Raw genomic sequence first — 21,406 nt, 5'->3', positions numbered from 1 at the left:
GTTGAAAGCATGTAATAAAATATCTTGTGAGTATAAATACATAAGCAAACTTAATTGGTTTCCTGATACTTGGTCTACCCCTATAATAAGAACGAATATCAGCCTTTACACTAGCTATAAAGGATATTCAGGGACATAAGTCAGCCATTAACTGCCTGTTGCTGGAAAGTAACTTCTGTTATGAACATATCAGCATTATATAGAGTTGCATCTTTTTCTGAAGCATCTGGTATTTGGTGTCATTGGAGAGAGAATACTAAATTATGTTGATCATTAGTCTGAACTGCTCTTATATAAGAATACCCATATTCCTAGAAGAAAACAAGGATGAAATCCTGGCTTCCCTAAAGTCAATGGGAGTCTTGTCACCGACTTTAGTGGATCTAGGACTTTTCTCCAGGATGAGAATAACAAAACAAATACAAATTCTGAATTACAGTTAATGATTTGTGTGACAACCTCTGCCTTGTTTCTTTTCTTTTATGAGCAATAACATTTTTATTCAATAATGAGCATTTTTCTACTACAGAAACATATTGAATATTAGGCATGATTTAAAAAAAATCTTTTGAGTCAAACAGCATCAATTAAGTGTATTTAAAAAGTTGAATGTTAGAAAAACACCCTGAATTAATCGCTTATTTACTTTACGCACAGAAATTGCTGAGGGTGCTCAATGGTACTAACAGAGTGGAACGGTCTCTGCCTTGAAGCACTTGCAATCCAAGGTCCTGATTCTGCAAACAGGATTCATGAGAATGGACCCACACACCAGTGGACTCATCTGCTCCCGTGTGCAAGACTTAATTAATGCATAGGCAAACTAGGCTCATGCCCAAGGTCCAAATGTGTGTTGTGGGGTGCAAGGCCCAATGAACAGCTGTACAGTACACTTATAGTACAGAATTGGGCAGGCCTTGCCATGAACCCGCTGAGACTAGCTGTTCATCCTGCTGCTGCTTGGGTCATCTCACATAGAATCATAGAGTCATAGAATATCAGGGTTGGAAGGGATCTCAGGAGGTCATCTAGTCCAACCCACTGCTCAAAGCAGGACCGATCCCCAGTTAAATCATCCCAGCCATGGCTTTGTCAAGACTGACCTTAAAAACTTCTAAGGAAGGAGATTCCACCACCTCCCTAGGTAACCCATTCCAGTGTTTCACCACCCTCCTAGTGAAAAAGTTTTTCCTAATATCCAAACTAAATCTCCCCCACTGCAACTTGAGACCATTACTCCTTGTTCTGTCATCTGCTACCACTGAGAACAGTATAGAGCCATCCTTTTTGGAACCCCCTTTCAGGTAGTTGAAAACAGCTATCAAATCCCCTCTCATTCTTCTCTTCCATAGACTAAACATCCCCAGTTCCCTCAGCCTCTCCTCATAAGTCATGTGTTCCAGTCCCCTAATCATTTTTGTTGCCCTCCACTGGACTCTTTCCAATTTTTCCACATCCTTCTTATAGTGTGGGACCCAAAACTGGACACAGTACTCCAGATGAGGCCTCACCGGTGTTGAATAGAGGGGAACGATAACGTCCCTCGATCTGCTGGCAATATCCCTACTTATACATCCCACGCCACAATGGAGGTCAAAATGCTCAGTATCAGAATGAGCATCTGGTTCCGGCAGATTTACAGCATGGCCAGCCCAGCCATAATGAGAATATTGTCTGGCTGTTTGTTATTATTCATGAGGCGGCACAGTCCCTTAAGTATATTTTGCTTAAAGACCACTGATGGGTTAATCCAGCCCTGTTTATGCAGAGTCCCACTGATCTGAATGAGACTATGTGTGGATTCAGAGATCTACTCATACAGATCCAAATTCAAGATTAGGGCTTAATTTAAGATGTAATGCAATGAGCTCAAATAACAAACATTAGGAATGAGATGCTGTCAAGATTCCTCCCCCACTCTGAACTCTAGGGTACAGATGTGGGGACCTGCATGAAAACCTCCTAAGCTTACTTTTACCAGCTTAGGTTAAAACTTCCCCAAGGTACAAATTAATTTTATCCTTTGTCCTTGGAATATCCACTGCCACCACCAAACTCTAACTGGGTTTACTGGGAAACGTAGTTTGGACACGTCTTTCCCCCCAAATCCTCCCAACCCTTGCACCCCACTTCCTGGGAAAGGTTTGGTAAAAATCCTCACCAATTTGCATAGGTGACCACAGACCCAAGCCCTTGGATCTGAGAACAATGAAAAAGCATTCAGTTTTCTTACAAGAAGACTTTTAATAGAAATAGAAGTAAATAGAAATAAAGGAATCACCCCTGTAAAATCAGGATGGTAGATACCTTACAGGGTAATTAGATTCAAAACATAGAGAATCCCTCTAGGCAAAACCTTAAGTTACAAAAAAGACACACAGACTGAAATAGTCATTCTATTCAGCACCGTTCTTTTCTGAGCCATTTAAAGAAATCATAATCTAACGCATACCTAGCTAGATTACTTACTAAAAGTTCTAAGACTCCATTCCTGTTCTATCCCCGGCAAAAGCAGCGTACCGACAGACACAGACCCTTTGTTTCTCTCCCTCCTCCCAGCTTTTGAAAGTATCTTGTCTCCTCATTGGTCATTTTGGTCAGGTGCCAGCAAGGTTACCTTTAGCTTCTTAACCCTTTACAGGTGAGAGGAGTTTTCCTCTGGCCAGGAGGGATTTTAAAGGGGTTTACCCTTCCCTTTATATTTATGACAGATGCAGTAGTGGAGGACAAGGGCTACAAAGAAAAGGAAGTCCATGCTATTATTTAACTTAGGTACATTAATTTTATAGGTAAAGTTAAAACATTGGGGATTTTCTGCTGGTGATTAATAAGCGTGATTGTTAATGTGTGTAGTAGTGAACAAAGTGATGAAGCCCAAACTCCTCATCAACAAACTTCAAGAGTGAAAGTTCTAAATATCTATAAGGAGTTTTAGGAAAAAATAATAAGGGGGAAATGAGCATTATTTTTATTTTATTTACATTTTCAAAGTTATGCTGAATGCCTGCGAATCCAAGATTACAAATTCAGTGCACGCAGAACTATTGTTCACTTGTATGTCTATTTTTCATGATGACTGCCTAATAACAAAGGACTTGACATCAAAAATTTTGATCCCACTGTTTTTTTATTTGCCACACCTCAGCAGATGATTGCAAAGTGATAGCTCTGGCTTCATCAACCTCATTAGCATGTGAGAAATTACTTTACTCGCCAAAAGAAAGATAATCCATGGTTAACTACTATATTGTGTAAAACCTGTAGATTTGAGGTCTATGTGTGCTACCATTTCTAGATAGGCGTCTAAATTGTATTTTTAAACACTAAAAGTTTTCTGTGATAGAGATTTAGGACTCGCACTTACACAGCACAAGGGGGAGATGTATACTTGCTGAGCTGCCTGTAGAATCACACTGAGCAGGTATTCTGGCAGCACACATATAGAGGACTCATGCTTAGATGGGTGAGTTGAAGACAATTGTGCATAGTTATGCAAAACATTAAAAAAAGACTCTTTAGGCGAAGGAGAGTGGGAATGACTGGACAATGGAGTGGAGCTAATTTGCATGGTATGCTAATGAGGTATGACACAGCCATTTTTATTATTGCTACATCTGTGACAGATCAGGGGCAAGACAGCTTGTGCTGTTTCTACAGGGCAAGAAGATGCTTCGGAGATGCCAAGCAACTCATAGTAAAGTGAATAAGTCCACAAAGTACTGGACACCCTGTGAACTCTCTTTTCACACTCTCAACCCCTCCTCCCTTAATGATTGTAACACAAATCTTGTCTACCTTACGCACACAAAATGGCAATGTAACTTCAATGTGACTTTTTGCATCAAGAAAAAAAGAAATTATTGTATTGTCTATTATTTCACTAGGTGGGTGGTGAAGCACTGGAATGGGTTACCTAGGGAGGTGGTGGAATCTCCATCCTTAAGTTTTTAAGGCCTGGATTGACAAAGCCTTGGCTAGGATGATTTAGTTGGTGTTAGTCCTGCTTTGAGCAGGGGAATGGACTAGATCATAGAATCATAGAATATCAGGTTTCGAAGGGACCTCAGGAGGTCATCTAGTGCAACCCCCTGCTCAAAGCAGGACCAATCTCCAACTAAATCATCCCAGCCAGGGCTTTGTCAAGCCTGACCTTAAAAACTTCTAAGGAAGGAGATTCCACCACCTCCCTAGGTAATGACCTCCTGAGGTCTCTTCCAACCCTAATATTCTATGATTCTATCTTTAGTGTTGGTCATTCACTTCTTAACACACAAGATGACAGATTGTCCCTCCTGTGAAAAGAATAAATAAAACAGGAGGTGCCAGAAGGAGGAAGATATTGTGGAGTTCCCCATTTGTAATAAATTAAGTAGATCCTGAAATGCTAGTAAGCAAGGCTGGTCTTTATTTGCTAGCCTCAGTCTCTTCACATGGGTCAGGTTTATCAAGGATTAATATTCCTGTTGCATGATATGGGTAAGTATCCTTTTATTGTGGCGTCAACTGCTTTTCTATTTTTTGTAAATCAAATTCAAATAAAACATTATACGAATTAAAATGACAGCGACCCGCTGCTATCACCAATTAATAAAACACACAATTAAAGATGCCTGTGGTGGAGGACAGGGTAGATGACATGAAGTCCCATGATAGGTGAGAGGATTATACTACTTCCTACTGAACAGCTATCAATAACTAATATCTCTGAGCTTCAACAGCTTTCTGATCAGGTTACACGAGTGTTCTCCTGGGTCTGTTCTCCTGGAAAGTTTCTGCTTGCTGCTCTGCATGTTGCTTATTCTTAGTGGCTGGATGGGGACATCTTACCTCTGCCAGCTATTGTTTAATTAAGCAATAATTCATAATGTTCTCTATGTATATCACGGGGTATGGGAGACAGCATGAGAGGGTGAAGAAGAGGTGTCCTGCACCAGGACAGCATTGCAAAGAAAGTGGCCACCTGGCCACCTGCTCTCCTTTACTGTTGTCTGTGTGCTTACCACAAAGAAAAATTCCGGTGTCACTATGTAATTCAGTACACAAGAAGCACAAAATTCTGCAGAGCAGGGGTACTGTCATACCTGCAGAGCCTGGGTAAACAGCATGACAGTGGTGAAGAAGCCAGCAGGCAGCCAGCTTTAGTGGATATGAAAGGTATACAGCACTTCATAGGAATGATAATTATTTTGTCCAAGTCCTGTTCACACCTGGCTGCAGTAGGAGAACCCATATGTCAACTGATAAGGCAGCATGTTGAGTGGGACTGGGGTGATCCCTGACATCAAGCACTGATTCACTGAAACGAATGATAATAGACACCCTGTCTTGAAGTATTACCAGCCAGGAGAGCCATTGAGTATAGCTCTTTTGCAGCTGGTCACTTATGCCAGCAGATCCCAGAGACTGAACAAGGGCACATCAAGATACAAAGAGAGCTTTTGACTGTGGTATTTGGAATGAAGCTATTCCATTGGGCCACCTATAGCTACCCACTAATAGTGCAATCAGACTATAAACCCCTCAACCCCATTATATCAAAACCTATTCTAAAAGCTTCAAAGAGATTTCAGTGCATGTTGATGCACCTCCAGAGCTACCAGGTAGAGAGGTCCAGGATGATTCCTACTGTTAGCTGACACCCTGAGGAGGGCATATATACCCAGCAAATTGGGGTAAGGGATCAGGACATTGAATCCACTAATCCCCAAATTTCAACAGTGAAACTGATGGAAATCAAAGAGGCTACAGAGAAGCACATCCAACCACAGACAATCAAGAAAGCAATATTAGTAGGGTATCCAGAAGACAGAACCCAAATGCTGGTAGAAGCAGAATCATATTTTCAAATAAAAGATTATCTGAATGTGCAGGATGGAATCATATTCTGAGGACAGAAAGCTATTGTTCCTGCATCATTAGTAAGGGCTTGTCTTCACTACCGGGGTAAGTCGACCTAAGTTACGGTACTCCTGCTACGTGAATAATGTAACTGGAGCGACATAGCTTAGGTCTACTTATCTCAGTGTCTTTACTGTGCTGTGTAGATGGCAGATGCTCTTACCTTAATCTTCTCGATCCGGTGGAGTCGTTGTTGTCAATTCCTCCAGGTTGAGGATGATCTTTTTCACGTTTTATTTTCCATGAGTCCTTTGGTGACAGAGGAGTCCAATCCTTGAGCCACAGGCTTATTGGCAGACATTGCAGGTCGTGTTGGAAGACAGGGTTGGTCCGAGATTGCTGCATGAATGTTGTTTTTCCTTTCTTTCCTGTGAGCAGGGCAAGGCGGTTTTCCTCAAAAGTGGATGTTTCCTCTCTGACAAGTCTTCGCCAGCTATCCCTATCCTGGGCTGCTGTCTCCCAGTGTGTGGTGTTGATGCCACATCTCTTGATGTTTATCTTGAGGGTATCTTTAAACCATTTATTTTGACCTTAACGTTTCCTTTCTCCTTTGGTGAGCTGGGCATACAGCAGTTGTTCTGGTAAGCATTCTTCAGGCATATGCACACAGTGCCCGATCCACCTCAGCTGGTGCTGGATAATCACGGCCTCAACACTGAAGATGTTGGCCTCTATGAGGACACTGACATTAGGGCAATGATCCTCCCACTTTATGTTGAGGATTTTCTGAAGAAAGTGCTTGTTCTGGCATTCCAGGTTTTTCAGGTGTTTTTTTTATAGGTCACCCAAGTCTCACAGCCATAGAGGAGAGTTGGGATTACCACCACTTTATAAACTAAAAGTCTAGTATATGTTCTGATATTGTGATTGTTTAACACCCGGCGAGACAGTCTGCCAAAGGCAAGGCTGGCACAGTGAATTCTGTACTGAATCTTGATGTCTATGTCTGCCCTCTGTGAAAGATGGCTGCCAAGATAGGCAAAGTGTTCTACATTTTCCAGTTCCTCTTTGTCGATGTAGATCTTCCTTGCTGGGTCTAATGATTGACTGGAGACTGCCTGGTGGAGAACTTTTGTTTTGCTCATGTTCAGAGTTAGCCCCAGGCTTTTGTAAACTTCAGAGAAGCAATTAAGGGCTGTTTGTAGATCCTTCTTTGAGTGTGAAACTACAGCACAATCATCTGCGTACTGGAGTTCGCTTATTGTTGCCAATATTATTTTAGTTCTGGCACGGAGATGAGAAAGGTTGAAGAGGTTGCCATCAATCAGATATTGGATGCCAATGCCCTGTAGTAGATGATCTTGGGTTAATGTTTTCATAGATGCTATGAAAATGGAGAAAAGGCTGAGTGCCAGTAAACAGCCTTGTTTTATGCTGTTTCAGATGACAAAGGGCTCAGAGGTAGAGCCACTGCACAGGATGGAGGCAGTCATCTGGTCATGGAGGAGTCTTACAATGGTGATACATTTGCTTGGCCAGCCAAATTTTGACATGGTTTTCCACAGAGCCTCACGGTTGACAGAGTCGAAGGCTTTGGTCAGATCGATAAAGGCCATATTCAGCTCCTGGTGTTGTTCTTGACATTTTTCCTGGATCTGCCTGGCTGTGAAAATTATGCTGGTTGTGCCTCATGAGGATCTGAAGCCACACCGGGACTCTGCCTGCTCCCTCTTGCAGAGGAAGTACTTCCAATTCAGTAAGATTCTAGCAAGTATCTTCCCAGGGATGGAGAGGAGGGCAATATCTTGATAGTTGCTATAGTTGGCCCTATCTCCCTTTTTGAAAATGGTGACGATGTTAGCATTACGCAAGTCAGCAGGGATTTCTTTGGTGTGCCAGATTTTGAGGAGCAGCAAGTGAAACTTGTTAGTCAGTGTTTCTCCCCTCACTTTCAGTACTTCAGCTGGTATGCCATTAAGACCTGGTGCTTTATTGTTCTTCATTTGTTTAATTGCTTTGCGGACCTCCTCAGGTGTTGGGGGGTTGGCAAGAGTTTCCCAGATTGGGTGCTGAGGTATGGAGTCGACCATGTCATCAATCATAGTCGATTATCGATTTAGAAGCTTTTCATAGAATATCAGGGTTGGAAGAGACCTCAGGAGGTCATCTAGTCCAACCCCCTGCTCAAAGCAGGACCAATCCCCAACTAAGTCATCCCAGCCAGGGCTTTGTCAAGCCTGACCTTAAAAACTTCTAAGGAAGGAGATTCCATCACCTCCCTTGGTAACGCATTCCAGTGTTTCACCACCCTCCTAGTGAAAAAGTTTTTCCTAATATCCAACCTAAACCTCCCTCACTGCAACTTGAGACCATTACTCCTCATTCTGTCATCTGCTACCACTGAGAACAGTCTAGATCCATCCTCTTTGGAACCCCCTTTCAGGTTGTTGAAAGCAGCTAACAAATCCCCCCTCATTCTTCTCTTCCGCAGACTAAACAATCCCAGTTCCCTCAGCCTCTCCTCATAAGTCATGTGTTTCAGGCTCCTAATAATTTTTGTTGTCCTCTGCTGGATGTTTTCCAATTTTTCGAGAGTGTTCCTTCCAGCGCTCTTTGATGGATTAATTATCTTTAAGAAGGGTATTACCATCTTTGGATATCAGAGGTGTGAGGCCACATGAGCTTGGTCCGTACAGGATCTTTGTCTCACAAAAAAAGGTCCGCATATCATGTCCATCAGTGAATGTTTGGATTTCTTTTGCTTTGTCCTCCCACCATATGTTTTGGATTTCTCAGTTCCTCCTTTGAACTTCAACTTTGAGCTGATGGAAAGAGCTCTGCTTCTGACTGGATAGTGGTTGGTTTTGCCAGTTGCAGAAAGTTTTTCTCTTCTGGTCCAAAAGGGCTGTAATCTCAATGTTGCTGTTGTCAAATCAGTTCTGATGGCGGTGGGTAGCAAGGCCAATGGATTCCTTGCAAACCTTATGGATGGTCTGTTTTAGGGCTTCCCAGTCTTCTTCAACACTTTTGTTGTCATTTCCAGGTGTGCATATGGGTAGTTTTTCACTGAGTTTTTCCACTGTGGAGTACTGGAGCCAACTTGAGAGCACTCTGACATCGATTTAGTGGGTCTTCCCTAGACCCACTAACTTGACGCCCGCTGCATTGATTGCAGCAGCATCCATCTCCCCAGTAGTGAAGACAAGCCCTAAGTATGCCATGCGGACAATACATGCCTAACACCTGGGCACTGACAGCTGTCTTAGCCGGGCCCGAGCCTGTTCATGGGCCAGAAATGAATACATAACTTTGCTCCTTGATAGTAGTGTGTGACATCTGCTGCTCATTTGATCCTTGACAGCAGAGACTGTTACCACATGAACTGCTCACACAACCATAGGAAGAGGTGAGATTTGACTTATTTACTTTCAAGGAAAAGAAGTACTTAATTACAGTAGACAACTACTAAAGTTTCTGGGAAGTTAATGTCCTACCTGATACATGATGCAAGTCAGTGATTGAGAAACTGAAGCCCAGTTTGTGACATATGGCATTCCAGACACTCCATATCAATTTGCCTTGGAACAATTCAAGGAATATGCATCAAATAGGAGTTTGACCACCACAACACCTCTCCAGCATACCAATAGATAATAATACACAAGGCTATTTCTTCTGGTTCAGACCCCTTGTTAGCATTTTTGACACATAGGAATACTGCATCACAGGGGTGCCAAAACACTGTAGCACTGGCACTGATGAGATAAAGGACCAAGAACCTGCTAGTAGTGAGGGGAGTCCTTTTGCAGCTAGACAGATGGAGATATCAGTGAGAGGAGATGGCCAACAATCAGAGAAAGCACTAGAGTAAGAAAGGTCAGCCAAAGACTTACAGGCCCTGGAGACAGGCATTCCTGTGAGGATCCAGCCATTAGAGAGACATAAGAAGAAGTGAACTAAAGGAGCTGTGAAGGGTGCAGTAGCACCCAGGCCATATGAGGTGACTATGCAACAGAGACAAGTGATCAAAAGAACACAGGCACTTATGAGCCATTAGAGACAATACCCAGGGAAGGTCTACAGAGATACAGAGATCATCACAGAAGAGAAAGACAGAGAACCATCCGAAGGCTTATCGCCCAGAAAGTGAGGACACTTCACAGAGAGATAATTTGTTATACTTGGTGACAGGGAGACAGAGATGTGGGACTGGATGTGGGGCACCAGGAGGGAAGTGTGTGTGGCTCTGGCTGTAGTGGGGAGAGCACAGGTCTGGGTGCAAATGCAGTATGAGATCAAGATTGGGTGTGGGGGAGCAGCAGAGGGAGAGCCTAGGACTTGGTATGAAGGAAAGAGCTTGGGGCTGGGTGCAGGGCATGGGAGGAAAGGTTCTAGGTCTGCTCCTTAGGATATTCTCTCTGCACCCCTGCTAGTATGGATGTGGAAAAAGAATCTCCTCATTGGGTCTTTCAAGCCACAAATAGAAATGCTACTGATTTCCACAGAAGTGACACATGTTGAATGAAGGGTGAATATATCCAGACTATTTGGGGTTTTTTCTAGCATTCTATTTGATTTCTCTTTTTAAAAAATGCAATTTCTTCAGGATAAAACCAAACACCTACGTTAGAAAAACATTTCCCTGCAGAAATCCCCATTAGAAAAACTGAACAGAGGTAAACAGTTTCAACATTTCTGTATTCAGGATATTTGTGGGGGCATGTGTAAATTTAGAAGGTATTGAATCCAGACATAATGATTTTGGATCTCTGTTTCTGGAAAGAGTGCAGGGTTGGGTTTAAAAACTTTCCCATCCCTGTGTACGTCAGCTAATACATTGTATAACCCTGGTTCTTTATTATGGCAGTCTATTCCAAGAGTGGCAGTTAGGACAAGGTGTTTGGGAGAGATCTGCTGTTTAATCCTCCAGTGTTTGGAAGACGCTTTTTGATATGCTAAGACTGATCTATTAAAGCTGTTCTAATTCTGTACCCAGATTTCACTGGACTTTATTTAGTGTGAGCTAATGAACCTACAATATAGAAGAATTATTGCAGCATGAGGCAGGATGGATTACTAGCCCCCAGCCTTTGCTTTTCTTTTTCAGCTGTTTTAGAGCTGAAAGAAAGTGTGGCTCTTGCTATAAACAAAAGTAGCAGCAGCAATATCACTTTGAAAGAGAACAGTTTTGTTTTCCCCTTCTAAACATTTACATTGAAGAATAGATTTAAACTTGCAGGCCCAGATTCTGGCTCACTTACACCTGTGTAAATCACTGATGACCACTGAAGACATTGCAGTTACATGGTGAGATTAAAATTCGCTCTACAGTTCAGGAAATCTTTTTTAAAAAGATTTTTTTTCTTATAGCTTGCACTTCTATTACCTTGCTGTCCATATCTTATTCCTGCACTGTGGCACATACCATATGCAGTCAACTCTCAGTGACGGTTAATCAGCAAAATGTACAGATATTTTGATATTTTGGCTTATATTTGCATTTAGGCTCTGTATCATCATGACTTGTGTTCGGTATTCTCTGAGATCTGTATGATTACAAGGTGGAGAAATCTGGCTATTTATGGGCATTTTAAGACCCACTTCAAATGTAATGATAGTGCAACAACTACATTTTGCTTTCTATTCTTCTTGCTTTAAAGCACTGACATACATAAAAATACTTTCAAAATAATATTTTCCATTTTTTCCTCTGAACCTTATTAAAGGAACGCTGCTTGTTTCACAATAAAAAATGAACTGAATTGGCTAGTCACAGAAGCATAAGGATAGATTATGAGAGGAATGACTTTTAAAGGAAAGGGGAACTTCAAAGTAAATTAAAGTCCTCTGCATCGAGTTTACTAGAGTAATCCAAATTACCTGGTGTTACAAGAGCTTCAAGAGTTCTATAGAAAAGATAGATCATATATATGTGAAATTATGCAAACAGATAGCTAGTTACTCTAAAGAGCACCATCTAACGGCATTTAAGAATATATAGCATGGTTCAGAAATTTGTGTGTTCAAAAAATATGTTATATAGGGCAAATGGCTTCCTAATTCCAGCTTTCAACAAATAATATGTAGAGCTCAGAATACTGATAGCATTCAACAAATTAATCATAACCTAGCCACTTACTTACTGATAATAGACTGCCCCAGGTTCAGAGCACCAAAGTCTTTAGAACTCTCTAATATCTTGTCCAGACCATTATTGTGTCTTCTACAGTCAGTTGCTATACCTTTAGGAATACCCAAATGGTTTAATTCATGTCAGTTCATTAGCAGTTGTCATAAATATGAAGGGAAGGGTAAACCCCTTTAAAATCCCTCCTGGCCAGAGGAAAAATCCTCTCACCTTTAAAGGGTTAAGAAGCTAAAGGTAACCTCGCTGGCACCTGACCAAAATGACCAATGAGGAGACAAGATACTTTCAAAAGCTGGGAGGAGGGAGAGAAACAAAAGGTCTGGGTCTGTCGGTACGCTGCTTTTGCCGGGGATAGAACAGGAATGGAGTCTTAGAACTTTTAGTAAGTAATCTAGCTAGGTATGCGTTAGATTATGATTTCTTTAAATGGCTCAGAAAAGAACGGTGCTGAATAGAATGACTATTTCTGTCTGTGTGTCTTTTTTGCCTAGAGGAATTCTCTATGTTTTGAATCTAATTACCCTGTAACGTATCTACCATCCTGATTTTACAAAGGTGATTCCTTTACTTCTATTTACTTCTATTTTTATTAAAAGTCTTCTTGTAAGAAAACTGAATGCTTTTTCATTGTTCTCAGATCCAAGGGTTTGGATCTGTGGTCACCTATGCAAATTGGTGAGGATTTTTACCAAACCTTTCCCAGGAAGTGGGGTGCAAGGGTTGGGAGGATTTTGGGGGGAAAGACGTGTCCAAACTACGTTTCCCAGTAAACCCAGTTACAGTTTGGTGGTGGCAGTGGATATTGCAAGGACAAAGGATAAAATTAATTTGTACCTTGGGGAAGTTTTAACCTAAGCTGGTAAAAGTAAGCTTAGGAGGTTTTCATGCAGGTCTCCACATCTGTACCCTAGAGTTCAGAGTGGGGGAGGAACCTTGACATGGTGGCAGAGTGGTGGGATTAACCTGAAATCATTTTGAAATCAAATTGAGAGTTTTTGAACTAGAAATACAGATTTTAAAAAGGATTTTTTTTCCTTTGGAGCTGCTGGAAAGCAGTTTTTTTTTTTCTCTGCTTTGGGGCCAGAGCAGAGACAAAAGGGGATTATCTTTGTGAATTGCAGGTTCTCTTTGCCTGGAGGAAGGGTACTTAACCGCCTGCAGGGAAATTCACAGTCTTGGTAAACCAGAAGGTTTTTTTTTTTTTCCCTAAAAGTAAATAGGGGACTGTTCTACCCATTTGCCTGGAGACAAAAGTGGTCGGGGCTTTTTTTTTTTTTTTTTTTAGGATTTTGTTTTTTTACAAGGAGCACAAGTTTGAAAAGGAATTTTTTTTTCCTTTGGGTTGCTGGTAAGCAGGTTTCCAAGTAGTTGGAGGTTTTTTGCTTTGATTTGGGGCCAGAGCAGAGACAAAGGGAATTGTGTTTTTCTGTAGGCTGACAATCACTATCAGAGAATAGGTATTCTATTCCAGCACAGCAAAATTTTACATCCAAGTTTTGTTTGTTTATTTCTAAACCTTCGTTGTAAAGTTAGTTAAAAACAGAGAGGTTCCACAGCTCGACAAAAGCTGGAATTAGCCAGATTTCAGGCTGAGGAAAAACAAAGGGAACATGAAAGACAGATAGAACTCATGCGGCTGGAGAAGGAGGAGAAGGAAAATGAGAGGAAGCATGTGGAGGAGGACAGGGAAAAAGAGAGGAAGCATGCACTGGAGATGGAGAAGGTAAAGGTTCCGCAGAATATACCAACAAACCCTAGCAATCCTTCTCCAGGTACCACTCCCCATCCCAGAAAGTTCCCTACCTACAAGGCAGGCAATGATACTGAGGCCTTCCTAGAAAACTTCGAAAGGGCCTGCCTTGTGTACAACATCTCTTCTGACCAATACATGGTAGAGCTGAGGCCGCAGCTCAGTGGACCATTAGCTGAGGTGGCAGCTGAAATGCCTTAAGAACACATGAACAAGTATGAACTGTTTAAATCCAAGGCAAGAGTCAGAATGGGCATAACACCCAAGCAGTCTCGTCGGAGGTTCAGAGCCCTAAGGTGGAAACCAGACATGTCATTTACCCGACATGCCTACCACATTGTGAAACATTGGGATGCCTGGATATCAGGAGCAAGTGTTGAATCTCCAGTAAATTTGCCCTTCCTAATGCAAATGGAACAATTCTTAGAGGGTGTTCCTGAGGAAATAGAAAGATGGGAAACCTAGATGGGAAACCCAAAACTGTAATCGAGGCAGGAGAGATTGGAGCCAGATGGGTGGAGGTGGCCGAGAAGAAGAAAACTGGTCGCAGTTGGAGCGGAGACCAGAAGGGACCACCCCAGACCACATCCTATTACCGGGAGCCGCCCAAGGCCCCACCTACCTCCCAAAGAACCCTCCAGACACCTTATCATTCCACCACCCCATTCTCCAGCAACCCACCTCGCCCCAGTGACCCGTCAGCTGGACGATGTTTTAAATGTAACGAGCTGGGACATGTAAAGACCAACTGCCCCATGAACCCCAACAGATTACAGTTCATTGCACAGGAATCACACCAGAGGTCTGTAGGCCCAGATACCTCCCAGATACCCTTGGAGGGGAGGAAAACTGTGAGTGTGGGCGGGAAGAAGGTCACCGCGTGGAGGGACACTGGAGCACAAGTGTCAGCTATCCATGCTTCCTTAGTGGACCCCAATTTAATCAACCCAGAGATCCAAGTGATGATTCAACCCTTCATGTCCAACACTTTCAATTTGCCTACAGCCAAGTTGCCTGCCCAGTACCAGGGCTGGTCAGGAACGTGGACTTTTGCAGTTTATGATGATTATCCCATCCCCATGCTGTTGGGGGAAGACTTGGCCAATCATGTGAAGTGGGCCAAGAGGGTGGTAATGGTCACCCGTAGCCAGGCTAAACAAGCCGTGAGGCCTAGCTCTGTTCCGGAAACTTCTATCAGGACCCAGTCAGAGGTGATGGACCCGGACCCCAGGCCAATGTCTGCAACAGCAGTAGTGGATCCAGTCCCAGAGACCCAGATGGAACCAGTCCCAGAACCGGAACCAGCAGAACAACCAGCACCAGACCATTTGCCAGCACTGAATCCAGTACTTGCAACCTCAACACCAGAGGGCCCCACCGAACCTGAACTGGCAGCAGCCGATAACCCTACACAAGAGGCTCAGCTGGAGCCTGAATCCCAACATAGTGCACCAGTGGAAAGCGGTTCACAATCAATGGAAACAGCCCCATCCCCTACATCGCTTCCAGAGGGACCAAGCATAGGTCTACAATCCAATGAGGAACTGATGTCTCCAGCATCAAGGGAACAGTTCCAGACCAAACAGGAAGCAGATGAAAACCTCCAGAGAGCTTGGACGGTGGCACGGAGCAACCCACTGCCTCTCAGCTCTTCTAATCGATCCAGGTTTGTTGTAGAAAGAGGACTTTTATACAAGGAAACTCTTTCTGGTGGACACCAGGAAGACTGGCATCCTCAGAGACAGTTGGTAGTTCCAACTAAATACCGGGCCAAGCTCTTGAGCTTAGCCCATGATCACCCTAGTGGCCATGCTGGGGTGAACAGGACCAAAGACCATTTGGGGGGGTCATTCCACTGGGAGGGAATGCGCAAGGATGTTTCTACCTATGTCCGGTCTTGTGAAGTATGCCAAAGAGTGGGAAAACCCCAAGACCAGGTCAAAGCCCCTCTCCAGCCACTCCCCATCATTGAAGTTCCATTTCAGCGAGTAGCTGTGGATATTCTGGGTCCTTTCCCGAAAAAGACACCCAGAGGAAAGCAGTACATACTGACTTTCATGGATTTTGCCACCCGATGGCCGGAAGCAGTAGCTCAAAGCAACACCAGGGCTAAAAGTGTGTGCCAGGCACTAGCAGACATTTTTGCCAGGGTAGGTTGGCCCTCCGACATCCTCACAGATGCAGGGACTAATTTCCTGGCAGAAACTATGGAAAACCTTTGGGAAGCTCATGGGGTAAATCACTTGGTTAGAACTCCTTACCACCATCAAACAAATGGCATGGTGGAGCAGTTTAATGGAACTTTGGGGGCCATGATACGTAAATTCGTAAATGAGCATTCCAATGATTGGGACCTAGTGTTGCAACACTTGCTCTTTGCCTACAGAGCTGTACTACATCCAGTTTAGGGTTTTCCCTATTTGAACTTGTATATGGCCGTGAGGTTAAGGGGCCATTGCAGTTGGTGAAGCAGCAATGGGAGGGATTTACACCTTCTCCAGGAACTAACATTCTGGACTTTGTAACCAAACTACAAAACATCCTCCGAACCTCTTTAGACCCTTGCTAAAGAAAACTTACAGGATGCTCAAAAAGAGCAAAAAGCCTGGTATGATAAACATGCCAGAGAGCATTCCTTCAAAGTAGGGGACCAGGTCATGGTCTTAAAGGCGCTCCAGACCCATAAAATGGAAGCATCGTGGGAAGGGCCATTCACTGTCCAGGAGCGCCTGGGAGCTGTTAATTATCTCATAGCATTCCCCACCTCCAACCGAAAGCCTAAGGTGTACCATATTAATTCTCTAAAGCCCTTTTATTCCAGAGAATTAAAGGTTTGTCAGTTTACAGTCCAGGGAGGAGACGACGCTGAGTGGCCTGAAGATGTCTCCTACGAAGGGAAAAATGCTGGTGGTGTGGAAGAAGTGAACCTCTCCATGACCCTTGGGTGTATGCAGCAACAGCAGATCAAGGAGCTGTGCACTAGCTATGCGCCAACTTTCTCAGCCACCCCAGGACTGACTGAACGGGCATACCACTCCATTGACACCCAATTAAAGTCCAACCTTACCGCCCAATTAGAGTCCAACCTTACCTGGTGTCTCCTCAAGCTAAAACTACTATAGACCGGGAGATCCAGGATATGTTACAGATGGGTGTAATCCGCCTCTCTGGAAGTGCATGGGCATCTCCAGTGGTTCTAGTTCCCAAATCAGATGGGGAAATACGTTTTTGCGTGGACTACCATAAGCTAAACGCTGTAACTCGCCCAGACCACTATCCAATGCCACACACAGATGAACTATTAGAGAAACTGGGACGGGCCCAATTCATCTTTACCTTGGACTTAACCAAGGGGTACTGGCAGGTACCACTAGATGAATCTGCCAAGGAAAGGTCAGCCTTCACCACACATCTCGGGCCGTATGAATTTAATGTACTCCCTTTCGGGCTGCGAAGTGCACCCGCCACCTTCCAAAGACTTGCAGATGGTCTCCTAACGGGATTAGGAGAATATGCAGTCGCCTACCTTGACAATGTGGCCATATTTTCGCATTCCTGGGCAGATCACCTGGAACATCTACAAAAAGTCCTTGAGCGCATAAGGGAGGCAGGACTAACTGTTAAGGCTAAGAAGTGTCAAATAGGCCTAAACAGAATGACTTACCTTGGACACCAGGTGGGTCAAGGAACTAACAGCCCCCTACAGGCCAAAGTGGATGCTATCCAAAAGTGGCCTGTCCCAAAGTCAAAGAAACAGGTTCAATCCTTCTTAGGCTTGGCCGGTTATTACAGACGATTTGTACCGCAATACAGCCAAATCGCCTCCCCACTGACAGACCTAACCAAAAAGAAACAGCCAAATGCCGTTCAGTGGACCGAAAAGTGTCAGAAGGCCTTTAACAAGCTTAAAGCAACACACGTCTGACCCTGTACTAAGGGCCCCAGACTTTGACAAACCGTTCCTAGTAACCACAGATGCATCCAAGCGTGGTGTGGGAGCAGTTTTAATGCAGAAAGGACCTGATCAAGAATTCCACCCTGTACTGTTTCTCAGCAAAAACTGTCTGAGAGGGAAAGCAACTGGTCAGTCACTGAGAAAGAATGTTATGCCATTGTCTACGCTCTGGAAAAGCTACGCCCATATGTTTGGGGACGGCGTTTCCACCTGCAAACCGACCATGCTGCACTGAAGTGGCTTCACACCATCAAAGAAACTAACAAAAAAACTTCTTCGGTGGAGTTTAGCTCTCCAAGATTTTGTTTTCGACATCCAACACATCTCAGGAGCTTCTAACAAAGTGGCTGATGCACTCTCCTGTGAAAGTTTCCCAGAATCAACTGGTTAAAATCGTCCTTGAGATGTGGAAAATATTGTTAGTCTTTATGTACTTGGTAGTATATGTAGAGATGCATGTGTCTTATTAACTCTGTTTTTCCTAGAGCTCCAGGAAGAAATCCCAGCCAGTGTTTCACCCTAGCTGAGATTTGGGCGGCGTGTCATAAATGTAAAGGGAAGGGTAAACCCCTTTAAAATCCCTCCTGGCCAGAGGAAAAATCCTCTCACCTGTAAAGGGTTAAGAAGCTAAAGGTAACCTCACTGGCACCTGACCAAAATGACCAATGAGGAGACAAGATACTTTCAAAAGCTGGGAGGAGGGAGAGAAACAAAGGGTCTGTGTCTGTCGGTATGCTGCTTTTGCCGGGGATAGACCAGGAATGGAGTCTTAGAACTTTTAGTAAGTAATCTAGCTAGGTATGCGTTAGATTATGATTTCTTTAAATGGCTGAGAAAAGAATTGTGCTGAATAGAATGACTATTTCTGTCTGTGTGTCTTTTTTGTAACTTAAGGTTTTGCCTAGAGGGATTCTCTATGTTTTGAATCTAATTACCCTGTAAGGTATCTACTGTCCTGATTTTACAGAGGTGATTTCTTTACTTCTATTTACTTCTATATCTGTTAAAAGTCTTCTTGTAAGAAAACTGAATGCCTTTTCATTGTTCTCGGTTCCAAGGGCTTGGGTCTGTGGTCACCTATGCAAATTGGTGAGGATTTTTACCAAACCTTTCCCAGGAAGTGGGGTGCGAGGGTTGGGAGGATTTTGGGGGGAATGAAGTGTCCAAACTACGTTTCCTAGTAAACCCAGTTAGAGTTTGGTGGTGGCAGTGGATATTCCAAGGACAAAGGATAAAATTAATTTGTACCTTGGAGAAGTTTTAACCTAAGCCGGTAAAAGGTTTTCATGCAGGTCCTCACATCTGTACCCTAGAGTTCAGAGTGGGGGAGGAACCTTGACAGCAGTGAAGGCTGTGGAGAGTTAAATGTGCAATTCCTGTTGACAACAGCAAGATTTTTACTTCTTTCCTGTACACCTTGCTGAAATGTGCCTCTTACGGTAAAAGTTAAAATGAGCATAAAAAGACAATTAGGAGAGGTGACAGGTGTTCACTTGGGGCAGCCAATTTATTTTTTTGAAAGCAAGAAGCAGGCAAAGTGCTAAGTCATTCAGAGAAGATAAAACGCTGAAGAAGAGGGATGATATGGAAAATTTACTATTATGCGTGGAGGCTTTCTGGACATTTGCCATAATGTAGCTATCATCAGGGCAATGAATGGAGAATTTGACCCATATGCATTAAGGGATTATTAGAATGGCCCTTATTATCATCCAAATTACTTCATTTTGGTTCAGTGCAAGAATGGATCTTTTCTATAAATGTGAAAAATTTACATAAAGAAACTCAATTTGGCCTCATCAATATATAAAACCACTTTTGACTATTTATATTAATCACTAAAGTAACACGGAATAAATTCCCCAAGTACAGCTATCTATATTTTGAAGGGTTTTATGGTAAAACATATGCAGGTCTGGAAAATGTATTTGTTAAATCTGTTGAGAGTCGACAGAATACTCAACAGTATAAGTGACACAAAAGAAAATATTGTTCATGATCCAAAGAGTTTACAAGCTAGCCAGATAAAACATAAGAAGAATTGTGGAATCTCAGTCATACATAGTTCTACCACTAATTTATCCTGGATAGTTTTCTCTTTTGCTGCTTTGAAGCCTATCCAATATAATCCACAATATAGCTCAGGGACTTTTGTTCACCTTTTCTTATTTTAAAAGGACAAGGCGACATTCAATTAAATTTCAGGGGTGGAGGGATTTAAAACTGATAAAAAGAAATATTTTTATATAACACTCAATTAGCCTCTGGAACTCATTGCCATACGATGGCGTGAAGCCAAAATCTTAGTGGGATTCAAAAAAAGAACTGGACAATTACATTAACAATAAGAATATCCTGAGTTATAATAGTAAATATTAAGAAATGAAAGAGATACTTGGCTGTAATATAATCCCTTATGCTTCAGACCATAAACCAACTTCTGATTTATGAGGGTTAGGAAGAAATATTTCTTGAGGACAGGTTAATCCATAGCTGCCTTCTGAAAGGTTTCCTGCAATTTCTTCTAAAACAGCTGGCACTGGCAGAATACTCGACTTGTTGGATATAACAATTACCCTAGCTGTGTTATTTGTGGGGGTTGAAACGCACAGGTCTGACTGAATATGGCAATTCCCATATTTCCTATCCTGCAAGTTACAAAAGCCTAGCATCAGTTTAGTTGAGGAAAATGAGATTTGTGGATGCTGATCAACTCCCAGGAAATGCTGAGCTCACAGGAACCTAGACCATGATGAGGATGATTTGCATTAAGCACAGTGCAGTAGCATTCTGTAAATTCTGTGTCCTTAAGTATAACAAGGATATCAAGTGCCACAATTTACCAGAAAACTCTACAGCTCATAGATTTCAAGTCACAGCATGAAAAACAATGTATGAACTCAATCTTTTCTTGTTGTTTATGTCCTTAATGATGCACATTGATGCACACCCCAACCTTCTAGAAGCTCAGTAATCTTGTTTTCTCGATTACACTTAGAACATTGACATTGCTAAATTTCTAATTTTTAAAAATTTCTTTCCAGTAACACTACAGTATAAGCTTCTCTCTGACTCCCCACATTCATTCTCTCGTTTACAGAACTGGAGTGTACAACAATATTAAAGTGGTTATTTATTCACCAGCCATAGATTAGCTAGCCACGACCAACTAATAAGAAATAACCATAACATTATTTTCTTTGTAACGCACCTTTAAATATAAAGTGAGCCTGTGTGGGCAGGGCACTCCCTGTAATTTAGGAGTTAGTCCCAGAGGGTTGCTGTTACAAAAGGAGTCTCTCATAAGTACGTTATTTTTGTACTTTCTTTTCTTTTTCCTTTAATTTACAATAAAAGGTATCCAGATGGAAAGATACTTGCTCTTTGTCTCTGGGAAAACAGAACTCATATAAAAGGTGATATTCTCCTATGCTGCTCAACAGTGCTCCATCCATAGTGTTTACACATCAAGGGACTAAAATATAAGGTTCTTTCTTTACTTTTTTAAGGCAGTTTCTCTTAGGAGGGATGTGGAAAGGAAGATCTGATGTTTTTGTGAAAAGGCTGGCTATGTGGAATCTGGTTGTGAGTTTTAGCAAGGCAACTAACTGCCTCAGAGGCACCTTTAGTAAATGGTGGGATCAGAATTTGTGACACTCCAGAGTAAAAAACACTCACAGCTGCTATACTAAAAACCGGGCAGAAGCTTCTCAGG

Source organism: Lepidochelys kempii, chromosome 4, assembly GCF_965140285.1.
Source record: "Lepidochelys kempii isolate rLepKem1 chromosome 4, rLepKem1.hap1, whole genome shotgun sequence".
Classification (NCBI taxonomy): Eukaryota; Metazoa; Chordata; order Testudines; family Cheloniidae; genus Lepidochelys; species Lepidochelys kempii.
The sequence above is the reverse complement of the archived record's forward strand: the minus strand, read 5'-3'. Positions refer to the sequence as shown.